Raw genomic sequence first — 26,921 nt, forward strand, 5'->3', positions numbered from 1 at the left:
TGTAAATAGCAGATTGCTGGATAAAATACTGAATGAGTCAGATTCCACATCAAAGTTTGAACTTGCAGAGAGTGTGGGACTGACAGAAAAAAACAAGAGGTTATCTTTGCTAATGTTGAGGCCAGGATGCCATAGCGATGAACTAAAGATGAAGCCTTCTGATTCCCAGATAAAGAAGGCAGTTGGAAAGAGGGAAAAAGAACAAAAGAGATGTGGGAGATGTGAAATCCAGTCAGAACTGTAAGAAATATCCAGCAGATCAGGCAGAATCATTGAAGACAAAAAAAAGTGTTAAATTTACAGACAGATAACTTACAGTAGAATTAGCTAGATGTGACAGAAACAAAGAAAGCAGATTAAATGAAATTATTGAATTCAATAATGATTACCAAAAATGATTGCCCAAAGTAAAAGTGAACTCTTGTTCCTTGAAGTTACATTGGGCCTCAGTGGGGCAGTGCATAAAGCAGAAGGTTTCAGACTAACAGGTCACAGTGGGAGTGAAGAATTAAGGTAGCAAGCAAATGGATGCACAGGCTTGCTTCAGCATACAGAATGAAAATTCTCTGCAAAGCTGACACCACACTTGAATTTGCTTACCACAGTGCAGAGGAGACCAGGCTGTGATTATGAAAATGGATGAAGTGAAAGTTAATTGCTGCTTCACCTGAAATGCAGGTAGGAAGGATCAAGACGAAAAGAGTAAATGTTGTATTACCTGTCGCATTTGAAGATCGAGACCTCAGAGCTGCCATAAAACTCAGGGTCTACCAGGCAGCAGTAACTCCTACATGTCTCTGTGACCAGAATCTTACAGCAGCCTCCTCAAGGATTTAGAAAATGCAAGAATCAGAATCATATTTATATGCATGAAAATTATTGTTTTGCATCACAGGACAATGCAAAGACACAAAATCACTATAAATTTACAAAATAAATAAATAAGCCATAAGATATAGGAGAATAATCAGGCCATTTGGTCCATGGAATCTTTTCTGCCATTCCATCAGAGCTGGAGCCAACTCAACCCCTTTCTTTACCTTTTTTTCTGCAACTTTTGACACCCTTACTAATCAAGAACCTATCAATCTATTCTTTAATTATGCCCAATGACTTGGCCTCCACAGCCATCTACGGCAGTGAATTCCACAGATTCACCACCCTCTGGCTAAAGAGACTTGTCTTCATCTCTGTTTTAAAGACCATTTTCTTCTATTCTGAGGCTCTCATGTCCTGGACTCTCCTACAACCAGAAGCATTTTCTCCACATCCACTCTATCTAAGTCTTTCAATATTCAACAGATTTCAATGAGATTCCCTCTCATTCTTCTAAACTCTGGGTGAGTACATGTCCAGAACCATCAAACACACCTCATATGTTAACCCTTTTGTTCCAGGATTATTCTCATGAACCTCCTCTGGACCCTCTCCAATGCTAGTACATCCTTTCTTAGATAAGGGGCCCAGAGCTGCTCCAAGTGTGGTCTGACCAATGCCTTGTATAGCTTCAGCATTACATCCTTGCTTTTATATTCTAATCCTCTCAAAATGAATGCTAACGTTGCATTTGCCTTCCTTACCACTAACTGAACCAGCAAGTTAACCTTTAAGGAATCCTGCACTAGGACTCCCAAGTCCCTTCGCACATCTGATTTCTGAATTAGCTCCCCATTTAGATAACTGTCTACTCCTTGATTCCTTCTACTAAAGTGTATGACCTTCCCTACATGATATTCCATCTGCCATTTCTTTACCCATTCTCCTAATCTGTTTGAGTTCTTCTCTAGACATTCGCCTTCCATGACAGTATCCGCCCCTCTACCTATCTTTGTATCATCCTTGAACTTGGCCATAAAACCATCGATTCCATCATCCAAACCAAGATACATACAGGTATATGAGTAATAATCAGATGTAGACATGAGTGTGAGGCATTGTGTGGACGGATAGCTGGATTGCCAAGGTTCATAATTCATAGCTATCAGAGCAGGCCACCAGCAAAATCCAGGAACTGTGACCAGGACCACACTGAGGAATTTATGGATACACAAGAGGATTTCCTTTAAAAAATTCATCAGAGCACTTCACTCTGAATGCAACACTTCAACAGCAAACGAACAAAGCCATTCATGTAATTACGAAACAAGTTCTCAATAAAGAAGTGCACCTTGATATACATTTAAACAGAAGTGCATACCTGTACCGGGGACGATGATATTCAGAAGCAGACAAGTGACAGCCATTGGCCTGCTCATGTAGGGGATTGCTGTTGTGATTTTGGTTGACTTCATTTGTTGGTTTTCTGTATCATTCTCTGAGGACTCTTCTTCCTTCTCTGCTGCTCCCCGGACTAAAGTCACCAGGTTGTTTCTGGGGTCGATCAGCGAGGCCCTCCGGAGATCGAGGTGAGCCACAGATAACCTGTCATACAGGTTTACTGGTCGGCATCCCAGATCTGGTCTCTGATTATCATCCTGGGGAACTTCTGGGATGCAGGAGTTGATTAGCGTTGGACAATTGTTGCTCATACTTGCATATCCTCCTTGTTGTTAAGCTGAATTAACCAAGAGGATCTTTTGCTTTTTTTTTCCATTCTGTACTACATAATACTTCATTAACCACAGCTCCCTCTCACACTGATACAATGTCTTCTCATTTCAAAGGAAGAATAAATAAAACTGCTTAAAACTCAGCTGCTACTTTGAAATACAAGGTTATTTAATTAAATATAACCTTCGAAATGTTCTCATTTTTCTTTTCAGACTAGTTGCAGGAAAATTTTAACAACCATTGGGTTTTGTTGTTTCAGTTAAGCGTGCCTTTAACCAGCCATACCTGCCACTGAACGAATTGATTGCTACAACTGCTCAGGTGTTTGGCCGTGCAGTCACGTGTGAGCACTGTGTACAGCATTGGGCTCAGCACACAGCCCTGGGGTGCCCATGTTGAGGATGATGGGGAGGGAGGAGCAGTTATGCATTCTGTCTGACGTCTTTTCATTAGGAAGTCCAACAGCCAGTCGCACAATGGAGCATTTAGACCGAGGAGCAGGAATTTGTTCACCATCGTCTGTGGGGACAATAGTGTTGAATGCCGAAAAGAAATCCAGAAGCAGCATTTTGACATGTGTCTTTGTTTTCTGGGTGTGCCTGGGCCGGCTGAATGACAGATGCTATGGCGTCTATTGTAGAGCTGTTCTGTCGGGAAGCATATTGGTGAGTTCCTAGGTGGGAGGAATGGAGTCTTTGATATTGCCATTAGCAGCCATTTGTCATTTCATGATGATTGGTGTCAGTGCCACCAGGCAGTAGGCGTAGAAAATGTAAAGTTCCTTGATACAGGGATGATGGTGACTGGTTTGAAGCATGCCTGGATGAGTGAAGTGTTGAAGATATCGGTGAAGAAGTCATTAAGCTGGTGTACACAATCTGAGTACTCGGGCTGGGATGTTGTCTGGCCTGGCCGCCTTGTGGGGGTTGACTCTCTGCAGAATCCTTCTCATGTCTGCTGCTGTTACAGACAGCAGCTGCACACCTGGGAGGGGAGTAGCTTTTGTGGCTCTCATCATGTTGCATGGCTTGAAACGTGCATAAGAGTTGTTTGGAACGTCAGGGAGGGAGGCATCACTGGGACAGCCAACGCTGTTTCCCCCCGCATAATCAGTAATGCCCTTGATTCTCAGTTACAAACACCGAGGATATGAGGATAGATTTCCCAATCTGCCTACAAATTGAAATCCTCCTTGACTACTGTAGCATTGCCCTTTTCACATGCCTTTTCTATCTCCCATTGTAAGGTGTGCCCCATATCCTGGCTACTGTTTGGAGGCCTGAATGTAACTCCAATTTGGGTCTTTGCACCCTGTGGTTTCTTAACTCTACCCAGAAGGATTCTACATCTTCTTATCCTATGCCATTGCTTTCTAAGGATTTGATCTTATTCTTAACAACAGCGCCTCCCCGCCCCCTCTGCCTACCTGCCTGTCCTTTCAGTACAATGTGTATCCTTGGATGTTATGTTCAGAAGTGTGATCTTCTTTCAGGTTCGACTCAGTGATGCCAGAATGTCAGACCTACCAATTTCTAACAGCACTAAAAGATCATCTATCTTATTCCATAGACTGACTGCATTCAAATATGACACCTTCAGTTCTATATTCATCACCAATTTCAATTTTGCCTCCATGTTATCAGAAGTTAAATTTTTATCCCTTTCTAAACTATTTATCAGCCTCACCCTTCAGACTGCTGTGGACAAAAAATAATGAAGAGGTAGTGTTTATGGGTTCATGGACTGTTCAGAAATCTAATGACAGAGGGGAAGAGTTAGTTCCTGAATCATTGAGTTTGGGTCTTTGGGCTCCTGCACCTCCTCCCAGTTGGTAGTAATGAGAAGAGGGCATATCCCAGATGGTGAGGATGGTAGTGATGGACAACCCCTGCCCCGGTGCTTCAAGTTGTCCTTGATGATAGGGAGGGCTATGCCCCTCATGGAGATGGCTAAAAATGGAAAAGCAAACCAACTTTAGTATCTTCTCCCAGGCCAATATCTAAAGTACTGAGGCCTTGGCTACTGTCACAAGACTCTACAGAGCAGGACAATTTGTTTTGCTTGGATGACCCCTAGACTTCCGGAACAGATTCTCTGTTCTAAGCTCTTTGATGGAGGAGGTAACTAGGTGGACAGAGGAAAAGATTCCAGGATATGCTCTAAACCTTCTTGAAGAAACACAACATGCCCACTGACTTCCTGGTGCCTCTAGCCTCAAAGTGGAGCATTCAGAATGATACTGGGAAGCTCGGGGCCATGCACCCAAGCACACAGAAGCTCAATCCAACGGTGTAAGAAGAAGACCACAAACCCCACTCACATGCCCATCCCATTAGCCACATTCTGTCCCATGTGTGTGAAACACTCTGGTTTCCTCGGCTGCATAAGTCTAGGGAAGACAATCTAGGCCCACCAAATGTGTGAGATTCAGATGCGAGCCCCCTCTCTCAAACCTCTTGTTTGTGTGGATGCTGTGTAATTCGCTGCCCTGCTACAAATTAATGCCACGAAACAGTAGATAGTACACTGCATACAATTAAAGGAATTATATTTATGAATCTTAACTAAAGGGTTAATAAAGAATAACAAAAAGAAAAGGGCCCATTCTAATTAAACAGTCAAATGTGCACAGGTTGGAGATGGACCCTCGGTCAACGTGAATGCCCACGTTACCTTCTGAACATCGCTCACAATCCATCTCGAACACACGGGTCTCCCACCGGATCGTATGTTACGACTGGTTCTCCCCAGCATCTTCTCTCTTCATCTCCTCTTGAACAAAAGCCCCAAGACCAACCTTATTGTCCCTCACCAAGAAAACCTCCCACTAATTGGATGGCACACATTCCACATCATCCCTTATCATCAACAATAACCCAAGCAGGCTGAAAGCAGAACAAACAGCTCTTGCAGAGCTGCTAAATGAAATACCCACAGCATAACAGTAAAGATGTGAACTGGGGCACTACATGTGGAAAACTTCTACATTTACATCATCAGCCACTTCAGAATCCACAAGACTGGAATGGAAGTGCTTCTTCCTCCTTCCTTTCCAGTCCTGATGAAGGGTCCCAGCCTAAAGCATTGACTGTTTATTCCCTCCACAGTACCTTTATTAACAAAAAAAACAATTTCCAAGATTCCTTGACCTGGAATTTCTGGAAATATAAGGCTATTTGTGCAATATTTCAAAGTTCAAAGTAAATTTTATTATCAAAGTACATATATGTCACCGTTTACAGCCCTGAGATTCATTTTCTTGTTGGTATATTCAGCAAATCTCTAGACTAGTAACTATAACAGGATCAGTGAAAGATCAACCAGAGTTAAGAAGATAACAAACTGTGCAAATGCAAATAAATAAATAGCAGTAAGTAATGAGAACATGAGATAATGAGTCCTTGAAAGTGAGATCACTGGCCGTGGGAACATTCCAGTAATGGTGAACGACAACTAGCATGCATAAACATTTTCCTCACCTACACCAGGCCTACAAAGCAAACATGTGAGTCACGTCAGCTGGACTCCTATCATGCAGTAGGTCTCCCCATCACGAATAAGCTAACTGGTGCCTCACCAAATCGTTCTGTGGAAAAAGTACTCATCAGAGTCATACCATGTAAACAGGTTCTTTACCCCAATTCCACCATGCCAACCAAGATGCTTTCCTAAGCTATTTCTATTTGCCTGCATTTCATCCAGGTTCCCTCTAAACCTTTCCTATCCATGTCCAAATGTCTTTTAAACTTTGTAATTGTGCCTTCCCTACCACTTCCATAGCAGCTCATTCCACATACCACCACCTTCCATTTGAAAAACTTGCCCCTTTCCCTTTAAATCTTTCTCCTCTCACTTCATTTACTACCTTGAGATTAATTTTCTTGCAGGAATTCACAAGAAAACAAAGAAATGCAATATAATTTATGAAAAACTGTATATAAAGATTGACAAACAACCAATGTGTAAAAGAAGACAAACTGTGCAAATAAAAAGTAAGTACAGAAATAATACCTAAATGTGAGTCCTTGAAAGTGAGTCGATAGATTATGGAATTTGTTCAGATTTGAGGTGAGTGAGGTTATCCATGCCAGCTCAGAAGGCTGTAAGGTAAAACTCTTCTTGAACCTGGAGGTGTGGGACCTAAGCTCTTGTATTTTCTACCTGACTGTAGTAGCAAAAAGAGAACATGGCTTGGGTGGTGTGGTTCCATGATGATGGATGGTGCTTTCTTGTGGCAGTGTTCCTTGTACGTGTGTCCAATGGTAGGGAGGGCTTTGCCTGCAAAGGACTGGGCTGTATCCACCACTTTTTGTAGGCTTTTCCATTCCTGAGCATTGGTGCTTCCATACCAGGCCGTGATGCAACCAGTTAAGAGTACTTTCCACTGTGCATTTATGGAAGTTGTTGAAGTTTTAGGTGGCATGTTGAAGCTACACAAACTTCTAAGAAAGTAGAGGTGCTGTTATGCTTTCTTTGTGATGGCACCTGCGTGCTGCTCCCAGAACAGATCCTCTGATGAAATTTAAAGTTACTGATACTCTCCACCTCCAATCTCCTAATAAGGACTGGCTAATGAACCTTCAACCTCTTCCTCCTGTAGTCAATATTCAGCTTTTTGGTTTTGCTTCAATCTCCCTCCTTCCTATATGTTGATTCAGCCCCACCTTTATTTCAGCCAACAACAGTGGTGTCATCGGCAAACTTATACATTGCGTTGGAGCTGTACTTAGCCACACAATCAGAGGTACAAAGCAAGTAGATCAGGGGGTTGTGCTGATGGTGATCGTGGAGGACATGTTGTTGCCAGTCTGAACAATTTGCATGTGAGGAAATCAAGTATCCAGTTGCACAGAGAGCTATTGAGGCCCAGGTCTTGGAGCTTATCGATTAGTTTGGAAGGGATGATAGTGTTGAATGCTGAGTTGAATGAAAAACATCCTGATGTATGCATCTTTATTATCCTAGTGTCCAGGGCAGAGTGAAGGCCCAATGAAATGGCATCTGCTGCTAATCTGTTGTGACAGTAGACAAATTCGAGCAGACCCAGGTCATTCCTCAGGCAGGAGTTGATATGGTTAATGACTAATGTCTCAAAGCACTTCATCACAGTGGATGTAAATGATATTGGACAATTACCATGTTCTTCTTGGGAACCAGTATGATTGAGGCCTGCTTGAGGAGATAGTTACCTTAGACAGCTGAAGCAAGAGGTTGAAGATGTCCATAAACATTCCAGCCAGTTGATTAGCACAGGTCTTCATTACTGAGCCAGATACACTGTCTGGCAGACGCTTTCCATGAGTTCACCCTGCTCATGTCAGCCTCAGGGGCTGAAATCACAGAGTCACCAGGGGCTGTGGGAGTTTGTGAAGATGTCTCCATGTTCTGTTGGTCAAAATGAGTATAAAAGGCATTAAGCTCACTTGGGAGCAAAACCTTGTTGACATTTATGTTGCTTGGTTATGTATTTTGGAGGTGATGGCATTCAAGCCCTGCCACAGCTGTCGAGCATCCTTCTGGAATTCAAGTTTAGTCTGGAAGTGCCACTGGTTCGGGAAGATGTTGAATGATTTTGTGGAGACACACCAGTCCATGAGTGTCTATAAAGTCTGTGACAACCATGGTGTACTCATTCAGGTCCTCTGATGAGTCTTTGAACATGGTGCAGTCCACTGACTCAAAGCTGCTCCTCTGCCTCCAATGACCATCTCTTTCTTATTCTTACTTAGTCTCCACTTATATACGGGTACGAGAGAACAGATGATCAGATTTCCCGAGAGGAGGAACAGTGGGCATTCTTGATAGTAGTTAGTGTGCATTCTGGTGCTGTAGGTGATGTGCTATTGGTAACTGGGCAGAGATTTCTTCAAGGAAGCCTGAATGAAGTCCCTGGAAAGGATGTTGAAGGCTTCAAGATAGGCCTTTTCTTGTTTGTTGATCATGGCACTCGATAGATCAAGTGCTAGCTTGATATCTGCCTTTGGTGGTATGTAAACTGCAGTCAGGGTCAGAGTGGAGTACTTGCTTGGTAACTAGAACCACCACATAAATCATTCTGCTATCTACATCAATTTGATTCCTAAATACCATTGGGTAAGTTGTGATAAGTTTTAGCCTCAAACAGCTTCGACCAGTGGCTGGAGAACTCTTCCCAGAATTGCAATGCAGATTCTAACTATTGAGACATACAATGGACCTGATTTTGACTGCATGAGAAACCCAAGAAAAAATGTAGAGCATGAACCATGCCTTTCTCAACCTCATCAATTCCTTGAATCAAAAGCAATCATGAAGAATCCTTTTCAAACTTGACTGTACTTAGAAATTAATTGCTTTTCTCTGCTGTATGGTGCAGATTATACTTCTCACCAATTATTTCACTATTCCTAGTCCTTTCTGGAGCCAAGCAAGGCTGGACTATCATTTCAATCTGTCTACTCTATTCTAAACCAAGATCAGCCCTACATTAGTATGCAGACACAACTTGCATTGGTGTACATGCAGACGCAGAGCTCTGTGTCATCATTGACTCTGTTGCTGAAATAGAAGAAGGAATGGCCATTAACTATTCTGATGGGCAGTGACCTTTTACTAATTGATCCCAAACAGTCAGAAGCATGTTTGGACCCTGGAAAAGGTGGATCACCACTCGACCCTTCAGCTGAGGGCAAAATCCACCACCACCTCCAGTGAATAACTAGCCAACTGAGAATAAGCTCATAGTCTTCAGAGCAACTGTGCTACCTGCCCTCCTGTATGCTTCTAACTCACAGACAACCTGCAGTAGGCATCTCATATTACTAGTGAGATATCATCGACACATATCCTGGTAAATGCACCCAATCCATTGGCATGGTAGGTAAACCAATGTCTACACCCTCTCCCAGACCAACATCACCCATCCATATTATCATGCACATTCAGCCACATTGTCAACACCAGATTACCAAAGCAAGCACTCCACCCCAAGCTCCTTTAGGTGAGAGATTTCCTGGAGAAAGAAAATGCTTCAAGGAACATTCTCAGAGCCTCTGTCAAACAATCTAACTTATTTTTTTTGGGAACCCTTAGCACTTGCTTGCCCAAAATGGAGAAGGAGCACCTAGTAGTAGGTTGAGCACTAAGCGTCTCTATGAGGGGAATACATGGAGGCTGTTTGCAAATAGCAGATGGAGTGCTTAATGGCCCAAACAAACCACCCACCTCCCTACTGCTGGTCAAGTCCACGGATCCTGCATAGACCTTGTCAACCAACTTAGAGCCCACAGAACTGGATCAATATCAGGCAGAGGATCAGTGGTGGTGAATGAGTTTCAGTTTCATTTATCATATACTGCATCATAAATGCACTGTGTTGATGTGTGGCCTAGTGGGCAAGGCATCAGACTAGTAACCTGAAGGTCACTGGTTCGAGCCTCAGCTGAGGCAGTGTGTTTGTGTCCTTGAGCAAGGCACTTAACAACCCATTGCTCTGCGACATCACCGGTGCCAAGCTGCATGGGTCCTAGTGCCCTTCCCTTGGACAACATCGGTGGCGTGGAGAGGGGAAGGCCTGCAGCTTGGGCAACTGCCGGTCTCCCATACAACCCTGCCCAGGCCTGTGCCCTGGAAACTCCAGGCGCAGATCCATGGTCTCTCGAGACCGACGGATGCCACCAAATGCACTGTATCATAAAGCATTCAGTGAAATGCGTCATAAGGACGTGCTGGGGCCAGCCCACAAGTGTCAATAATATGCTTTCAAAGCTTGGCAGAACAACACAAAACACAACAAAAAACCAAGACTCTTTCTTTTCTCACTCCTCCCTCCTATCTGCCCACACACTCAGACAGTCCTCCAACTGCAAGCCAGGCCTCCATTATCCAGGCTTCAGCCATCAGGCTTTGACCTCCAGACTTATGATTGCCTTCAGACTTTGATCTTTGCTATAAAGCCCCCAGGCTAGCTGACGACTTGACCCCAAACTCCAGGCCTTCAACTTGTATTCCTATGGTAACTAAAATTTATTTAATTTGTGAATCATTAAATGTTTTAAAATCATTGATGGGTTTTTGTTTTTGGTGTGGAACCAAACTACTGCCTAGTCTCCAACACCAATAAAGATTTTAAAAATAATTTCAAGAAACAGAGACATCAGACAAACAATGATTGAAAACTATCATTTTTAAGTGAAGAAACCATTGGTTTCGTTTCTTGCTGACGGTTGGTAGAATCTGAATAGAAACTGGGTTGCTAATAAATTTAAACACCTGTATTTTCAAATTCAGGGTAGAACATAGACCAGTACAGCACAGTACAGACCCTTCAGTCCACAAAGTTACACTTTTAACCTATTCCAAGATCAACCTAACCCTCCCATCCTACAAAGCCCTCCATTTTTCTTTCATCCATGTGCCTATGTAACAGTCTCTTAAACGTCCCTATTGCGTCTGCCTCTACCACCAATCCTGGCACACACCTTCCACTCTCTGTAAAAAAACCTACCTCAGGCATTCCCCCCCCCCCCCCCGCCCCATACTTTCCTCCAATCATCTTCAAATTATGCCCTCTCATATTAGCTAATTCTGTCCTGGGAAAAAGTCTCTGACTGTCCACTTGATATATTGCTCTTGTCATCTTATATCAAGTCACATCTCACCTACCTTCACTCCAAAGAGAAAAGCCCTTGCTTGCTAAATCTTTCTTCTTAAGACATACTCTCTAATCCAGGTAGCATCCTGGTAAATCTCCTCTGCACCCTTCAAGATGGGTTTTGATTGGTGGTAATGAGGCAAGGTATTTGGATTTGCTTCTCCAAAGCTTCCACATCCTTCCTATAATAAGGTGACCAGAACTAAACACAATACTCCAAGTCTGGTTTTACTGCAATTTATTAAGCTGCAACATTAGCTCACAGCTCTTGAACTCACTCCCCCGACTAATGAAAGCCAACATACCATACAAATTATTAACCACCCTATCAATTTGCACAGCAAATTTGAGAGATCTATGAACACTGACCTTAAGGCCCCTCTGTTCCTCTACACTGCTAGGAATCCTACCATTAACCTTGTACTCTTTGTTTTCAAGTTCAATCTTCCAAAGTGAATCACTTCACACTTTTCCAAGTTGAAGGCTATCTGCTACTTCTCAGACCAGCTCTGCATTCTATCAAAATCCCGTCATAACCTACAACAACTCACTGCACTATCCACAACTTCACCATGTCATCTGCAAACTTACTAACCTACTTCTTTATCCGAATCATTTATAAAAATCACAAATAACAGAGGACCTAGAATAGATGTTTGTAGAACACTGCTAGACTCCCAGTTCCAGGCAGAATATGCTCCATCTACTATCACCCTCTGCCTTCTGTAGGCAAACCAATTCTGAATCCTAGTTTCCCTGCATTCCATGCCTCCTGACTTTCTGAAGGAACCTACCATGCTGAACTTACTAAATTCCACATGCATCACATCCACTGCTCTACCTTTGTCAATTTGCTTTGCCACTTTCTCGAAGAAGTCAATCAGCCTCATGAGGCATGACCTACCCTTCATAAAACCATGCTGACAATCCCTATTCAGATCATGCTTCTCCAAATGCTCATAAAGAAATCCTGTCTTCAAGAATTCTGTCTATTAGTTTGCCTGCCACTGAAATAAGACTCACTGATTTGTAATCCACAGAATTATCCTTATTACCTTCCTTGAACAAAAGAGTAATATTTGCCACCCTCCAATCATCTGATAGTACTCAGGTGTAGCAATCTCTTCTCTTGCTCCCTGTATTAATCTGGGATATATACCAAATGGCCTCAAGAACTTATCTATTCTAATGTTTTTCAAAAGTTCCAGCAAATCCTCTTTTTAAACTTGACATGTTCTAATCTATCCGCTTGTTTTAAGTTGACCTCACATTTGTCAAAGTCCCTCTCACTGGTGAATATTGAAGCATTAAGGACCTTCAATATCTCCTCCAACTCCAGGCACATTTCCACCTTATCCCTGATTGGTCCTACCCTCAATCTAGTCATCTACCTGTTCTTCACATATCTTGGGATTTTCCATAATGCTACTCACCAAGGCCTTCTCGTGTCCCCTTCTAGCTCTCCCATGTCCATTTTAAACTCTTTCCTGTCTACAATTATAACACTCAAGTACCCCATCTGATCCTCACTTCCTAAAACTTAAGTATGCTTCCTTCTTCCTCTTGACTAAATACTCCACTTCTATTGTCAACCATGGTTCCTTCATCCTACCATCCTTTCCCTGGTACAAACCTATCCAGAACTCCATGCAAGTGCTCCCTTTTCACATTTCTGTTGTACATTTCCACAAGAATGTCAGTTCCTGATTTATGCTTCCACATTCCTGCCTAGCAGCATCATAATCTGCCCTCCTCCAATTAAATACTTTCCCTTACTGTCTACCCCTATCTGTCCAAAGCTAAGGTAAAGGTCAGGGAGTTGTAGTCATTGTCTCTGAAATGCTCACCCACTGAGATATCTATCACCTGACCAGGTTCATTGTCTTGTACTAGATCTAACATAGTCTCTCCTCTGGCTGGCCTGTCCACATATTGTGTTGGGAACCTTCCTGAACATACCTAACAAATTCTGCCCCATCTGAAGCTTTTGCACTAAGGAGGTAAATCAGGATCAGAATCCGGTTTAATATCACTGGCATATGTCATGAAATTTGTTTTTGTGGCAGCAGTACAATGCAATTCATAATAATAAATAAAACTAATAATACAATAACTATATAAATACACACACCCACGCATATACATATTGTATATATACTGTAAATGTGTGTGTCTGTGTGACACACACACAATAAGAAAGTAGTGTATACGTATAAATAGTGTATATAAATATAAAAATAGTGAGGTGGAGTTCGTGAATTCACTGCCCATTCAAAAATCAGAAGGCAGAGGGGAAGAAGCTGTCCCTGAAACATTGGGTGTGTGTCTTCAAGCTCCTTTACCTTTTCCTTGATGGTAGCAATGAGAAGAGGGCATGTCCCGGGTGATGGGGGTCCTTAATGATGGATGCCACCTTTTTGAGGCATCGCCTTTTGAAGGTGTCCTGGATGCTGGGGAGGCTGGTGCCCATGGTGGAGCTGGCTGAGTTTCTGTGCAGTGGCCCTTCCATACCAGTTAGAATGCTCTCCAGGGTAAATCTGTAGAAATTTGCAAGCGTCATTGGTGACAGACCAGGTCTCCTCAAACTCCTAATGAAACATAGCTGCTGTTGTGCTTTCTTTGTAATTTTATTAATATGTTGGGCCCAGGATAATTCTTCAGAGATGATGACACCCAGGAATTTGAAACTGCTCACTGCTGATCCTTTGAGGAGGACCGGTGTGTGTTCCCTCAACTTACCCTTCATGAAGTCCACAATCAGTTCCTTGGTTTTACTGATGCTGGTTGCAAGGTCATTGTTGTGACACCACTCAACCAGTTGATCTATCTTCCTTCTGTACGCCTTCTCATCACCATCTGAAATTCTGCCAACAATAGTTGTGTTGTCAGCAAACTTATAAATGACGCTTGAGCTGTGCCTAGCCACACAGTCGTGAGTTTAGAGAAAGTAGAGTGGACTAAGCACGCGTCCTTGAGCTGTGCCAGTGCTGATTGTCAGTGAGGAGGAGATGACTGTAGTGCCCCGATGTGGAAGTCAAGGATCCAGTTGCAGAGGGAGGTACAGAGCCCAGGTTTTGGACCTTGTTGATTAATACTGACGGTATGATGCTGTATTGATAGGGAAGGCATCAGTGTGCACTGTTTCGAGACTGCTGATTATGGAGCTTAGCTCCTTCAGTGCCTGCTTGACATTGGCCTGAGGTGCAATGTACACTGCTACCAGGATGATGGTAGAAAACTCCCTCAGCAGATAAAATTGATGAGTCTGAACCACTAGATGTTCCAGGTTGGGTGAGCAGGACTAAGACAGAATTGCCACGTCTGTGCACCATGAAGAATACTCCAACTCCTCTACCGTTAAAAGACTGAGCTGTCTTTCTGGAGAACGGTGATGCCATCACGCTGCGTCTGAAATGGCGGGGGATAATCTGAGTCTGCAATCTGGGATCCATCGATTCTGAGTATCAGTAGATTTTTTTTAAATGTCTTGAAATGATGTTGCTTAGTGAAATACTGCCCTTGGATTTCAGCTGTAATGGTCCTGTACAGGAATACTTGATGATTCCCTTCAGAGCTGCACACAAAGCGACACCCCTTATCAGCACCATCTTGTCTTTGTTGGTGCCAGTCAATATTAGGGATGTTGAAGTCACCCATGAGAAGAAGACTATTTATTATTTTTGCACCTTTCCAAACTCTGCCTACCGATCTGCTTCTCAGTGTCGTTGTTACTTTTGGCGGGCCTATAGAATACTCCCAGTACAGTGTTTGCTCCTTTCCTGTTTTTGATTGCCTCCCTCACTGACTCAACAGACAATCCCTCCATGACATCTTCCTTTTCTACAGATATGATACTATCTCTGATTAGCAATACTGCTCCCCACTTCTTTTACCTCCCTCCCAGAACATCCGTCAGCCATTCCTGCTCTTGTGACAGTCAAGTCTCTGTAATGACCACAATGTCATAGTTCCATATACCACTGATCCATACTCTAAGTTCATCAGTCTTGTTCCTGATACTTCTCACATTAAGGTTGACAGATTTCAACCCATCCACCTGGTAATTTATGCACTATCCACTGTCTATCCTTCCCCACAGTCTCTCTACACAGTGTACTTAGCTTTATACCAACAGCCCCATCCTCTGACATCACTCAGTTCCCATTCACCTGCCAACTGAGTTTAAACCCTCCTCAACAGCTCTAGCAAACCTGCTCACGACAATATTGGTCCCCTTCCAGTTCAGATATAGCCATCTCTGTAAAAACATATTTTTACCTATGTGGTTCCCAGAAGAGATTCATACTGGCAACTAAGAAAGTTGCCCACCACTCACAATGCTCCAGCAAAACATTTCTACTTTATTCCTTGAGTTATGAAGGCCATTTTCCCAAGAAACTGAGTGTTCTTTAGTTTGTATCTGATTAATATAGTTTAATAAGTTTGGACTTCCACATTGCCAAGCTTCTAATCATTAAAAACACAAACACGAGGAAATCTGCAGATGCTGGAATTTCAAGCAACACACACAAAATGCTGGTGGAACGCAGCAGGCCAGGCAGCATCTATAGGGAGAAGTACAGGACTCCTGACGAAGGGTCTCAGCCCAAAACATTGACTATACCTCTTCCTATAGATGCTACCTGGCCTGCTGCAGTCCACCAGCATTTTGTGTGTGTGTTGCAATCATTAAAAACAATTTGAATTAATCCATCAATATTTCTTGGTAACATTAAGCCCCTATTATGTTACTTAATCTTTTAACTGGGGTGTGTAGATTAGCTGTTATTTACGAGTTTAGTGAATAATTGAGGCGACCGTTCAGATATACATAAGATCTAGCACCAGTTATTTCCTCCCATGTAAAATACCCATGAAATCCATTCCCTGTTACCTCTCACCTATCCAATTTACTGCATCATTCATTTGCTTTCCTAGGTGTTTTAACAATGAATGCTGTAGGCTAATCTCTGTCAAACATCTTTCCATGCACTTCAGACAAGCCACTGGACAAAACATAATCCTTACAAATCCATATTCTCTCTCATTAATCAGCTCAAATTTCTCCAAATGCTATGTCCTTAGGTTCAACAATAACTCGGTCGCTTACTTTGAACTATGATTTCCTGTTTTTTTCTCTCCCTCCTTTTTTTAAAGATTAAAAGGATTGTTGTTAAGCACATAACAAAGTTTGTCAAACTTTAACAAATTTAAACCTAACCAGAAAGATTATCATTCTGTAAAATTTCCCTGTTAATGATTATAAGTGTTTAAAACCTACTGATTATGGTATTAGGACTGGATGCAGTAATAAATGGGAAGGCATTGAAAGAAATATTTTTTTTAAATAATTGTGGCAAATTAGGAGGACAAATTGCCATGGATTAGTCTTGTACTCCCTCAGATACGGAAGATTGTAACTGAAGTACACTCATTGGTCACTTTATTAGATACACTTGTGCACCTGCTCATTAATGTAAATATCTAATCAGCCATGTGGCAGCAACTCAATGCATAAAAGCATGTAAACATAGTCGAGAGGTTCAGCTCATGTTCAGACCAAACATCAGAATGGGGAAGAAATATGATCTAAGTGACTTTGATTGCAGAATGATTGTTGGTGCCAGACAGGATGGTTTGAGTATCTCAGAAACTACTGATCTCTTTGGATTTTCACACACAATAAACTCTAGAGTTTATAGAGCATGGTGCAAAAAAACACATCCAGTGAGTGCCAGTTCTCTGGGCAAAAACGCCTTGGTAATGAGAGAGGTCAGAGGAGAATGGCCATACCTGTTCAAGCTGACAGGAAAGCAACAGTAACTCAGCAGTGGAGTGCAGAAGAGCATCTCTCTGAACGCACAACACATGGAACCCTGAAGTGGATGGGCTACAGCAGCAGAAGACCACAAATATACACTTAGTGGCCACTTTAATAGATACAGGAGGCACCTAGTAAAGTAGCTACTAGGTTTGTGAGATACCTAGTATCTCATATGTACAGTATGTGAGATGAAATTCTAGAGATACTTAGCTCTTGTAATCTTCTGCACATTGAAATTCAATTTCCAGGTCCAGGCTTCTTTGGGCAGGTTTATATCCATCAGAATTGAATCAACCTAACAAAGTTCAGAGATTCCTCTTCATTCTACCTTAATGCAACCACTGTGCAATTTAATTTTACCATACTTACAGTCTCTTATTACCAGATTAATTTGTTCAGTTCTCATTTTTCCCCACTGTAAATCTGTTCTACTGTCTTCTCATTATTTGGTGGTCTATAAAAGTTGGTTCTCCTTAATCTTCAAGATCACCTTTGAACAGCTCAAAATGTGATCATGAAAAGTCCTGTTATTCTAATTAACCATAGAGTCCTCAGGAGGATTAGAATGTTAACTATACAGCTGTTGATGCATTGAATGTGGGAAAGACGAGTAGTACACCCCAGACAGAGAGATGAACTAGCCTTCGAGATATATTTGAATCTGATTTAGAATGTGGTATTGTACTGAAATGTTGGTAGATGAGAAAATGGTTCGTGTTGACCAGGATGCAAATCATCATCAACATCTCTTCCTCTTCCCACATCACATACTATGCAACCCTTACAATGGGACACTTACTTTTTTATTTGCTCTATTACCACTATTCCTGACTCGTAACATTACTTGCAGATGAAACATCAATTTAGCGGCACTTTGCTTAAGGTAGTATACGATATCTACTGCTTACAGTATGGTCTCCTTTGCTTTGGGGGGACTAAGTGCAGACTGGAAGTCCAGATTGGAGGATACTTCTTTTCAGGTTGTTGTTGTGATCATCAGCTTCAGGTTCCTAACATTTTAAACCTCTGTCTTACTCACCCTCTCCGGCTTGGCTTCCATATGATTTCACTGAAGGTCCAGGAACCATGCCTTATCTTTAAACCAGAATGATTACAACCAGCTGGACTTGGACAGTACTCTCATAGACAGATAGAGTCACATGGCATGAAAAAGGCCACTCAGCCCAACATATCCATTCTGGCTCTATTGCTCGGAAAGTTAGTCCCATCTGTCCATGTCTACCCCTTAGCCCTCCAAACCTCTCCTATCCAAATGCTTTTAGATGCCCTTTAAAGGTTGCTAATGTGCCCACCTCAACCACTATTTCTGGCAGCTCATTCCAAATACACACCACCCTTTGCATGAAGAAAATAGATAGATAGATAGATAGATAGATAGATACTTTATTCATCCCCATGGGGAAATTCAACTTTTTTTCCAATGTCCCATACACAAATGTCCTTGATGTCCCTTTTAAAATGTTTTATCTTAAACCTATGCCCATTTGTTTTTAGCAACCCGCCCTGGGGGGAGAAACATGTATTTTCTCCTTGCCTAAACTCTTGTAATCCTCCTTCAGGTCATCCCTCAATCTCCTATGCTCCTGGGAAGAAAGTCTATGCAATCTCTCCTTGTAACACAGAGTCCAAGTCCAGGCAACATCCTAGTAAATCTTTCTAGTTCAATAACGTCTTTTCTACAATATGGTGACCAAAACTATACACAATACTCCAGGTGCAGCCTCACCAAAGTTTTACAACATAATTTCACAACCTTTGTACTTACTGCATTGACTGATGAAGGCCATGATGCTAAATACCTTCTTTGCAAATTGCATTCGATGATTTCAGCCCTTCAATGATTCACCTATTTCTGTTCCTCTTTTAAAGTAAATATCATTTCTCTAGACAGCTAATCTCGCTCACTTATCACAGATCTTCCCTTTTGTTCTCTTTGTTTTCTTCTTCACTAGTCTTCCATCACGCCTACCACCCCCCACCAGCCCCTCACTCCTCTGCTTATCTCTAACGTATCGCAATTTCAAAAACTGCTCATTGATGTGAAATGATAACTCTGTTTATCACTTCTCAGGGACTACCTGTCCTGAATATTTTCATCACCTCCTATTTACAATATTTTTTAAAAGTTTTGTTTAATTAAGTAACACAGATTGGGAAAGAGCGGCATTATCTGTCTCAGGACATATTGACAACACGAACTTAACAGCAAAATGGAAAACAATGTAAGTAATTTGGTTAGAAATTAAATTAACTGATTTTTAAATATAACTGTTACCTAATTAAACAGTAGGCTATTATAATTACAAAAACTTAAGTGCCTCTAATGTAAAGACAGATATCAACTAATTCACAAAGGCAAAGCCAAATTCCTCTATGTTTTAATTTACCTCTCACATCTTGTATTTTGGGAAGACAAATGAGGGTGGATTTTCACAGTGAGTGGTAGAGACCTGGGGAAATGCTGTAGAACAGTGGGACGGAGGAGCACAAGCACATGGTTCCCTGGGAATGGCATCACAGACAGACAGGGTGGAGAAGGTGGCCTTTAGCTTGCTGACCTTTATCAGTCAGGGCATTGCGTATAGAAGCGAAGATGTTATGTCGTAGTTGTACAAGATGTTGGTAAGGCCACATTTGGAATATTGTGTTCAGTTTTGGACACCCAGCTATAGGAAAGATGCCATTAAGCAGGAAAGAGTGCAGAGGAGATTTACAAGGATGTTGCCAGAACTCAGTGAGAGGTTGAGCAAGTCGGATGTTTTTCCCATTGGAGCACAGAATGAGAGGTGATCTTATATAGAAGTATAAAATTATGGGGGCATAGACAGGGTGAATATGTAGTCTTTTTCCTGTGGTTGGACCATAAGGAACTAGGGGGCATAGGTTTATGATAAGGGGAGAGATTTAATAGAAAAATGAGGGACAAGTTTTTCACCTAGAGAGTGGACAGTATATGGAATGAGCCACCAGAGAAAGTGGTTGAGGCAGGTATGTTAACAGTATTTAAAAGGCACTTGAATAGGTACATAGATAGGAAAGGTTTAGAGGGTAGTGGGCCAAACAGGCAGATGGGACTAACTTAAATGAGAATCTTGGTTAGCATGGACCAGCTGGGCTGAAAGGCTTGTTTCCATGCTGTATGACTCTATGACTCTTAGTATCTAATGCATTTTGTGGGTCTTATGCCTGATATTCTACTCAAGCCCTGTAGAAGATGCGGCAAGGCAAGGGTTAAGAAGCCCAGTCAAGAAAGAGATTTGAAGAGCATAGCGCTCCTTTGCACAGCAGGGACAGGAGCCATATGGTGTAGGGAGACAAGGTGTAATAGAAGGATTCACCAGTTAGGGGACAATTACTTGTAGTTTCTATTGACTTTTAATACATGCATTGTGAATGGTGATCAAACTTGCAGATAAGGATTCTGAACATACAGAAGGTTATCGAATGACTAATGTCCATAATTACTAGTTAGTCCTGTACAAAAATGACATTTTGCCGTTCAGATGTCAGAACAGTGTGGGTGAGAGGCGCCAGGCTGTTCTCCTTGTGCACAAGTAAATGAAGTGTGATTGAGGAACGAGTGCGAGATTTCAGAGTCCAGTTAATAGGTGATGCCACAACCAGCTGTGTTCATAGTCATCCTTGTGTCCAAAACCAATAATTATGCAGCACTTTTTTAACTTGGAAAAGCCTAAGGCACTTCATGAAAGTGTTGTTCTAAATAAGTGAAACTAAGTTGGCATAAGATTCAAAAAGTTGATCAAAGTTACGGGTTTCAAACAGTAGTCTAAACCAACTGTACGTGTTACGTCTGAGGGTTTCAAACTATGGGCCATGTCTGGGTTATGAACCATATCTGCTTTTACATAAATCCATGAGTTGATTTTGTCCGTAAGTTAGAAAAGGAACAGAAGTCACTAGAAATGCTAACAATAAGAATAAATATACATACATCAGACTTTGGGATCTAGTAACATTATGAGAGTTCATTCATGTGCAGGGATGTGTGTAAGTCTGGTGTTCTTTACCTAGGATGGCCTGGTACTGCAATAAGGGTTTCTCTAAGCTTATGTAAAATTTAAATAAGCATATCCTATATTCATGTCCTCAATATCTAGCCACAGTAAAGTATCCAAGTAATACAATGTGAGGAACACTAGTTCAAGGGACTCTACACATGTATTTATATATCACAGGTTAGAACTCAGAGCTTCGGAATGTACACGATGAGGCAGTGACAATGAGGATTGCATGAGCAGCCAGAATTTCTCCTTGAGGTGTAAGAGTGTGGGTTAAGTGGGTGGAGGGTGCAATGGGTTAACTGATAAAGAGGTGCAGTTGCAAGAGTGTAAGAAGTATGCATGAAGTTGCATGAAGGTAATAGAAACAGAAGAGGAAGGTGCAGAATGTATCTTTCTGTGTTCATAAGTGAGTAAACATGTCAAGACCTAATGATCAAAACAGAAACCCTACTGAAATTGACAACGTATTTCCACTTGACATCTTTGAAAGATAGATATGGTATCTTTCACTGTAACTTAAATCACAAATTAGCTGATGAACTTGCTTATTTTTAATAGTGGGGTAATTCCAACAGTTACACGTGAACACTGAAATATTCAAACAATTGAAGTATCTCTGCTCAGATGCTTGCTAGATATTTGCTCACTGAAATGCACGGAAGCCGGAACTCCATAATATTTCTCAAAAATTTTAGATTTGGTTTTCACCATAAGTATCCACTTCTAATCTGACAAAACAAATTGTTGAAACAATTATGCAATATACTCCTTTAATTAAATGTAATTCTAAAATGTATCTTGTTAACGAAGTTTGTGATTCTCCACCATCAAATATTAGAATTTATAAACAGATTATTCAGTATTTATCTTCTATTTTGCCTAGAAGTTGCCTTTTCTGATGGCCAACATATTCAATAACTGCAATGTAGTTGATTAATGATTCTCTTCAGTGGTATTGACTTTTTCTTTCTTTTCAAATCCTTTTATTATTATTATTATTATTATTATTATTATCCAAAATAACAAGAGTACATTGAAGTAAGTAACATTACAATGTCTCAAAGGGAAAAAAACAATGTTTTAAAGATTGAAAAATATGGTGACACAAAAAAAAGAAAAGAAAAAAAACCCTACTAAAGCAAAGAAAAGTGAGAAAAAAAAGAACCCGTTAGATGTTCAACCCCGGAGCCGTGCGTCATACAAAAAACTTCTGAAGATAAACATCAAACCGCCAACAAAAAAAATTATACCAAAATTTACAATTAGATCATGGAGGAAATCTAACAATTAACTCAAATGGTAGTAACGAGCAAATGAACCCCATCTTTTCTCAAAATCAAACATAAGTTCAAAAGTTCGATTTCTGATTTTCTCCAAACTAAGACATAACAGCACTTGAGAGAACCATTGTGACAGAGTGGGAGCCGACGTATCCTTCCACTTCAACAGAATGGCCCTCCTAGCTATCAATGTAACAAACGCAATAACATGTTGGTCAGACAAAGAAATACTGCGGATATTTTGAGGAATTATTCCTCAATTCCTTAATTTGTTAGTTTGTAAATTAATTTTAAGTACTTTAGAAATTGTAGAAAAAACTGACTTCCAAAACTGTTCCAGTTTAGAACAAGACCAAAACATGTGTGTCACTGTAGCTGTCTCAGTTCTACATCTATCACAATAACTATCAACATTAGGAAAGATTTTAGACAATCTCTCCTTCGTCAAATAGTAATGATGTACAATTTTAAATTGAATCAGTGAATGACTAGCACAAATCGAAGAAGAGTTAACCAACTTCAAGATCCGCATCCAGTCCTCCGTTGTAAAAGTCAAATTAAGTTCCTTTTCCCAATCTTGCTTAATCTAACATTTTTATATTTATTTCAGAATATCCGTTTTTTTGACTAAGAAGTTTTTTGATCAAATTGATTCTATTATCTCATCTTTTACTTGGAATGATAAAAGACCAAGAATTAGTAAATGTCACTTACAAAAATTGAAAAAGGATGGAGGTCTTGCTTTGCCTAATTTAAGAATGTATTACTGGGCTGTTAATGTGCGATATATGTCCTTTTGGTTACACTGGGGTGATAAGAACGAGCAGCCAGTTTGGGTAGATTTGGAATTGAAAGCTGTGAAACGGTTTTATTTAACCTTGTTATTGGGAGCTGCTCTACCTATACAATTAAAAGTTGCTAATTTAAATTTATACCCTGTGATTAAGTATTCTTTACAAATTTGGCTCCAGTTCCATAATTTTTTTTATATCTTAAAATTTAGACTTTTTATGACTTACATGTAATTCTGTTTTAAATTTCTATTTTAATATGGTTTATTATCATAAGTAACTACTAGCTTAACACCAAAGAAAGTGCAATGGCAATTGTCTTTATGTCTCTGAGGTCTGGTGTTAAATCAAGCCCAGAATCATGGGTTGAAATGCTTTTCTTGCCTGTGGCTGCAAACATGCATACATCCTTGTCTTAGACAGTGCTTTGACTTCCTGCTAGTGCACAATAGAAAGGAGCACTTGTCTGTATTTCAAGATTTCTTATTTCCCTTGGAGAGAAACATATCATTCTGTCTTCTTTGTAGATTAAAGTTAACCAAACAGGAGCTATAGAAGTACACCTGGTTGCATCCTCCCTTCACGTGGAAATAATTTAAAATGACCACATGGTACCTGTCATTACGTGCAGCCAGTTCCTGTGGTGAGGTTCCATACTTGTCAAAGCTTAAATTTTGGCAAAGGCTGCCATATATTTCAAATTATTTGGATCCTTTCAGAATCAGAATCAGGTTTATTATCACAGGCATGTGTCATGAAATTTGTTAACTTAGCAGCAACAGCAGTACTAAGCAATGCATGATAATATAGAAAGAAAGAAAGAAAATAATAAATAAATAAATAAATAAATAAATAGCTAACTTACCAAATAAAACAAATACAGTAAATTATATATATGTATATTGAATAGATTAAAATAGTGCAAAAACTGAAATAATGAATACTTAACAAAAGGGAAAAAAAGAGAAGAGGACATGCCCTGGGTGATGGGGGTCCTTAATAATGGACTTCACCTTCCTGAGGCACCGCTCCTTTAAGATGTCTTGGGTATTGTTCAGGCTAGTACCCAAGATGGAGCTGACTAACTTTACAACTTCCTGAAGCTTCTTTCGGTCCTGTGCAATAGCACCCCCTCCCAACCAGACAGAGATACAGAGATGGAGCCCGTCAGAATGTTCTTCACAGTACATCTATATAAGTTTTTGAGTGTTTTAGGTGACAAACTGAATTTCTTCAAACTCTTAATGAAATATAGCCGCTGTCTTGCTTTCTTTATAGCTGCATTGATATATTGGGACCAGGTTAGATCCTCAGAGATTTTGACACCCAGGAACTTGAAATTGCTCACTCTCTCCACTTCTGAGGTTTGTGTTCCCTCATCTTACCCTTCTTGAAGTCCACAATCAGTTCTTTCATCTTCTGACACTAGGCGCAAGGTTGTTGCTGCAACACCACTCAACTAGCTGATACACCTTGCTCCCGTACGCCCTCTTGTCTCCATCTGAGATTCTACCAACAATGGTTGTATCATCCGGAAATTTATAGATAGTATTTGAGCTATATCTAGCCACATAGTCACGGTAGAGCTTTGGGCTAAGCACACACCCCTGAGGTACGCCAGTGTTGATCATCAGCGTAGAGGAGATATTAGCACCAATCTGCACAGATTGTGGTCTTCTGGTTAGGAAGTTAGGATCCAATTGCAGAGGGAGATACAGAGGCCCAGGTTCTGTAGCTTATCGATCAGGATGTGAGAATGATGGTGTTATTCACTGAGCTATAGTCAACGAACAGCATCTGGACATAGGTGTTTGTACTGTCCAGGTGATCCAAAGCTGTATGAAGAACCATTGAGATTGTGTCTGCTGTAGACCTATAGTGGCGATAGGCAAATTGCAGTGGGTCCAAGTACTTGCAAGGGCAGGAGTAGATTTTAACCGTGACCAGCCTCCCAAAGCATTTCATCACCGTAGATGCGAGTGCTACTGGACAAGGCACTCACACTACTCTCCTTAGGAATTGTTGCCTTTTTGAAGCAGGTGGGAATTTCCAACCGTAGTAGTCAGAGGCTGAAAATGTCCTTGGATATGCCCACCAGTTGGTTGGCACAAGTTTTCACAGCCTTACCAGGTACTCCATCGGGACCTGCTGCCTGCGAGGGTTCACCTTCCTTAAAGATAGTCTGACATCAGCCTCCAAGACAGAGATCACCGGGTGCAGCTGTAGTTATATTCTCCCTTTCAAAGCAGGCATGGAAGACGATGAGCATCGCTGCCATTCACACTATTGGGTTTTGCTTTGTAGTAAGTAATGTCCTGCAAACCCTGCCAGAGTTACCATGCATCCGATCTCATCTCCAACCTCACTCAGAATTGTCTCTTCACTCTTGAAATAGCCTTCCATAAGTAATAGACAATAGACAGTAGGTGCAGGAGTAGGCCATTCGGCCCTTCTAGCCAGCACCACCATTCACTGTGATCATGGCTGATCATACACAATCAGTACCCCGTTCCTGCCCTCTCCCCATATCCCTTGACCCCGCTACCTATAAGAGCTCTATCTAACTCTCTCTTGAATGCATCCAGAGACTTGGCCTCCACTGCCTTCTGGGGCAGAGCATTCCACATATCCACCACTCTCTGGGTGAAAAAGTTTTTCTGCATCTCTGTTCTAAATGGCCTACCCCTTATTCTTAAACTGTGGCCTCTAGGTCTGGACTCACCCATCAGCAGGAACATGCTTCCTGCCTGCAGCATGTCCAATCCCTTAATAATCTTATATGTTTCAATCAGATCCCCTCTCATCCTTCTAAATTCCAGTGTATACAAGCCAATCTTTCAACATATGACAGTCCCACCATTCCGGGAATTAACCTTGTGAACCTATGCTGCACTCCCTCAATAATTCTTGTACAGACCTGGGTTATCAGATTTAAATGCCACAGATCTAGCCCTTACCAGATGACATACCTGCTGGTTCATCCACAGCTTTTGGTTTGGAAATGTATAGCAAGTTTCTGTAGGCACACACTCATCCACACAGATTTTAATGAAGTTGGTAACAACTGTGACATACTCATTCAGATCCAAAGATGAATCCCTGAATATGGTCCAGTCCACCGAGTCAAAGCAGTCCTGTAAGTGCAGCTGTGCTTCCCTTGTCCATACCTTCTTGGTCCTCACTACTGGTGCTGCAGTCTTCAGTCTCTGCCTATACTCAGTACTGTAGAAGTGCAAACATATCCCCTTAAATCTGAGATGTTTGCTAGGTCATGGAATTTCATATCAGGTTTGGTGACATTGTTGTGCCAGATTGTTTGTTGGACCTTCTAACGCTTTTTCAAAAATGTCATCCTACAAAATTGCATGTTACCAAAGTGTTCAGATTTATTATTATCGACGTATGTCATGTAACGTGTCAGAAAATAAATTATTAGATAAATAAATAGATAAATGAGTGAATCAATAGTGCAAAAGAGGAATAGCAAGGTAGTGACCATGGGTTCATGGACCGTTCAGAAATTTGATGGCAGAGATGAGGAAGCTCTTCCTAAAATGTTGAATGTGGGTGTGGATGCAGCTTACAAGCACCTTCTCAAAGGCAATTACAGTGCAGTGAATGTTAGCCTTGCCAATACAGCCCATGTCATGAAAAATAATTTCAAAGAATGGTCTAAGAACAAAATTTCCAACAATCATAAAGGAATAGTTTATAACAGATTGATGAGTTGGTTGTTGAGGAAACTCAGAATGTACAATGAAACAAAAGTCCAATAGTTGTACTACAAATATGACCCGAATC

This window comes from Hemitrygon akajei, chromosome 7, assembly GCF_048418815.1.
Source record: "Hemitrygon akajei chromosome 7, sHemAka1.3, whole genome shotgun sequence".
NCBI classification, from domain to species: domain Eukaryota; kingdom Metazoa; phylum Chordata; class Chondrichthyes; order Myliobatiformes; family Dasyatidae; genus Hemitrygon; species Hemitrygon akajei.